Consider the following 4,758-nt stretch of genomic DNA (forward strand, 5'->3'; position numbering starts at 1 on the left):
TATGTATGTGAATATATAAATGGTTATCAATTCCATGTTGTGTTTGTCGTGTCAATAGTGTTGGCATTCTACTTATGATACATTTAAATCACAATAACTAAACATACAAGGTAAGTCAATACGTAAGTAAGTCAAGAATTTCCGATGTGTTGAGCATGTAAAAGGGCACTGTGTGGTTAAATAATGGCTAGATAAGATAATGCCGACTATGTAAACGATAAATAAATAGTTACTATATCCGGGTTGATGCCCCTACAAGAGCTCCCGAGGTGTTGTATTTTACAAGATACTTTACAATGTGTGACGTCATAACATGGCGGCTATTTTTGTTTCGAGTATGGGCTTCGGAGGCCTTGTAAACTGTTTTGAGTATCCGGCCCCAGGTTTCCACCACCAAGAAATCAAATGAGGTCCATGGCTGGGGAGTCGGGGACTGTGTTGTCCCCGCTGTCCCCTGGACAGTTTACCCTTTTAGGGAAATACCTGTCTTATTTCCCTAAAAGGCCTTACGCTCTCCTTCAGTAAAATAACTACGGTCAGTACAGTTAAAAACCCACCCTTGTAAAAATTAAGTCTTTTCAAGGTCGGAGAGAAGAAATGTTTTATGTTACAGTAGATCTAACTACAAAACAAATAAAATCTACGACAAATTTATTCAATGCTATCCATTAATCATGAACTCAAAATATACTAAGGTAGCAATACATATAATGAGGCCTAAATATCTAAATCACGAAAGTAACGCTCAAATGGTAACACTCGCTCACGAGTCAGCTGACAGGCAAGTTCGGCGCATGACAATTTCCCCCAGGAAGATTTCCGCAGTCGGCACCCGCCCTAACTCGACTCGAATGTGGGGAGGACAGTGACGTCAGAAGTGGAGGTCGTGACGTTACAAAGAAACGTCATCACCCGAGGCTAACGCCGGTTGATAACAAGGATTGTTACGTCTACTTCGTGCTGAACTATGATGACCCAGCACTCCTCGCCTCTACCGACCCCCTTTCCTAAACAAACTTGAGTGTTGAGGTAACTGCGCTCTAGACCAACACACAATAATTTCCCTGGATTTGGCAGGATTTAATTTCATGCTCCACCGAGAGCACCGCGATTGAATTATCATGTTTACAGTGAGGCTGTCAGCTACTATTTGTCTGTTTAGAGAGATATATCATCAGCATTTTATTAGTAATGCCATGCCACATAAAATGTAGAACAACGGGCCAACAACACTACCCTAAGGAACCCCAGAAACACACGGGAATACGAGCTAAAACTACAAACATAATGACGCTGCTGTCTACCAGTTAAAATTCATTTAGAATATTTAAAACTTTAACACCAACAGACTGGAACTTAAACACCAAGGCCTTGTGATTACGTGCCAAAACCTGTACTAAAATCCAGAGAGACAAGCCTTAACTCATGACCCTTGTCTAAAACAGACGGCATTTTATGCACCGACATAATCAATGCCTCATTACAGCTGAACCGCTTTCCAAAACCTGATAATCCTTTTAACAGCCAAGTGTATACGAGTGAAGGTATCATTTCCTATACTGCTTTCCTGTAGCGAAAGATTCAAGAAAAAAGAGGAAATAAATTGGGGGAAAAATTAAAGGCCGACACGCACAAGCGATAAATACGAACACGCAAACACACACACACACACACACACACACACACATATATATATGTATATATATATGTATATATATATATATATATATATATATATATATATATATATATATATATATATATATATATATATATATATGCATACAAACACACGGAGAGAAAGAAAGAGAGAGAGATTGAGTGAGAGTAAGAGTGGGAGAGAGAGAGAGATGGGGGAGAGAGAGAGAGAGAGAGAGAGAGAGAGAGATGGGGAGGGGGGGAGAAAGAGAGAGAGGTTGATAAAAAATAGCAGACTAGTTTTCCCTCCATCCCGGATGCCCGCATGATAAAAATGTTCAACATTATCTAGAACGTGAAGATTATAAAAATACAAGGCTTATGAATCAGCTGGTACTGTCCATATGCATGTCCATGTTTGTTTTGTTTCTGGTATGTTTGAATGTGTGTTGTGAGGGTGCGAGTGAATGCGTTTGCTTGAATGTAGAGCAATTTAGACAGCGAAAGAACTGCCTGAAAATTAGGTCGAGGCATTGTACAGCCAGCAACAAAAGCGGTGATGCCTCGCCAGTCCTGGCTCGGTGAGATCATGCCCTTCTTACCCTGAAAGGAGGCCCACCTTCAAACAACTCGGGCATAGTTAGGATAGTTCGAATGTGAGGAGGTGGGAAAGTACGGAAATCAGGCGAAGAAGTGCAATAATGACTGAAATATACATGAAGAGAGAGAGAGAGAGAGAGGGATCGCTTTTATTCCTGTTTAGTTGTTAATTTGATGGATATATTGGAAACCTGCCTTAAGAAACAAATTAGCGTATATCATTTCGAAAATGATTATCAAGAAATCTTATCACATCGTTTTATTTCAATTCCTTATTATATTTTCCATATATAAAAAAAAAAACTTTAACAGCGTTGGAACTGACTACTCATATTAATATTCGTCAGACGAAAATATCCTCCATACATTTATGAAGGATGTATATTAATATATGGCTTTGCATTATCTTAAGCAGCTACTCTCTCTCTCACTTCGTCTTGTATCATCTGGATCCGCTATTTTGATAAACTTTTGATATGTTTTTTGATTAGTTCATACGTCATTATATTTCCAAATGTTTACATTTATTTCATTACCAAAAATAATGAAATGAATATGTAAAAGACGGATATCGAAAGCAATGGGTTTCTTGAATAGTTTGGAGGTGAAACATCGACAAGGTCTTGGACACCAATCGCTGAAACGACAAATAAAGGTGTATAATCAAGGCTAAGGGAATATCCCCTTAGCCTTGGGTAGAGTGAAGCTTGACTCGGCCCTTCGCGGGGTGAGTGAGCAAGCGTGAGCCGAGAAAGGGGTTCGCTGGGAAGTGCCGTCTGTCCAGGTCTAAAGAGTGTCAATTAATAATTTGACACTAAAAGATATGGTAATAGTATAAGTTTCGCAAAACCTGCATCCTACACCATTATATTAATACACCGCTGTACACATTCACTGCTTTTCATTTTACATCATTCATTTTCACTAACAGTTTCGGAAATGATATAATAAATTAGGTTGACTGACGATGCACTTTAAATCAATTTGTATCTCAAACTTAATGCTGATATAATAGACATTAATACTTTCAGTAAGTATATGATTGCGAGGGGCGGAGCCAAGTAGCCCATCACGCTCAAGTTGACCCCAACCAAACCGTGCTTTGCGATTCATGAACGCGACTGGAGGTCGTGGTTCGTAGGAGACAAATAAACGAAATAAAAGGAAAACAAGGGAATCGATACCTACACCTTTACACCCCATTACCCTCGAAGTTTTGCGGCCAAAGCCATTTATTAATGTTTGGTAGCTCAAGAGGCGCTATTTGAGACGATACATTATTCATACCCACAAATATTACTCACAATGTGTATGTGTGCGTGTGTGTGAGGGAGGGAGAGAGAGAGAGAGAGAGAGAGAGAGAGAGAGAGAGAGAGAGAGAGAGAGAGAGAGAGAGAGAGAGAGAGAGAGAGAGAGAGAGAGAGGGGGGGGTGCAGACACTAGCCTCGATAAGATGGGACTGAAACATAGCCGAACACTCACTCCTTGCTTTGCCTAGCGAATCTAAATAACCCTCGCCCCCCCCCCCTTCTCCTAACTAAGTCAGGTTGTTCGAGCGTGGGCCACCTCTCAGGGGAAGACGGCGAGATCTCTCCAAGCCATGTCTGGCGAAGCGACATCGCTTTTGTTGTTGGGTGTACCTCCCTATTTCTTAAAATGAAATGATCAAACTGGGATTTTATCAAGCAACACCAATGATCTATGAATAAAGAAAGAAAGAAAGAAAAAAAAAAAAGATCGAGCAACTACTGTCTTCGGCCGCCATAATTTGAAACCATTTTACTTTGATCAGCGCCATCTTGGTGTGACCACTCCTGCGCGGACCGTTTTTACCCATAGTTTACAGTGATCCCCATAAAACCTTAAACTACAATTACAGCGTTGTCACACCAAGATGGTGCTGTTCGAAATGAAATTTCTTCAAATTATGGCAGCCGAACACTCTTTCCCTCTCCCTCCATTCCTCCCTTCGTCACTCATGTAGCGAATGACTACAACTGTATGGTACCGGTAAACGTTGGTATCATACTAGCGTTTGTGGCACGAGCGACAAGGTGTGGTATAAGTAAGCAAAGACGACGCACGGAGACAGATAGAGCAGCAGATAAGAGAGGTTTGGTACTCAGCAATTGGTTCCAATTGCTGAGTACAGGATCATGTAGAGAATGATACGGCATATGAAGAAATGGACGTCTTCCAGGGGACCCCCTGCTGCGTTTGGCCCCTGGGGACCCCCAAAGAGGGCAAAAAATCAGCTAGATCAAACATAGAGAGATACCACACAATGTATTTCAGGGTAATTTACACATCACACTGGGTAAAAAATGGTTCGTGCCAGACATAATCTCTGCTGCATTAGGCCTGCCAGACGCCCAAAAAGGGCCTAAAAATTGGGCTGGATCAAACATTATTGGTACCACCTGAAATGAAGTTTATATAATTCAACATATCTGAGACAATGGACAATACCAGACGAATTACCTGCTACATTATTAGCGCCAGACACGCCCATAAATTGAC

Source organism: Penaeus vannamei, chromosome 1 (genome assembly GCF_042767895.1).
Source record: "Penaeus vannamei isolate JL-2024 chromosome 1, ASM4276789v1, whole genome shotgun sequence".
Classification (NCBI taxonomy): Eukaryota; Metazoa; Arthropoda; class Malacostraca; order Decapoda; family Penaeidae; genus Penaeus; species Penaeus vannamei.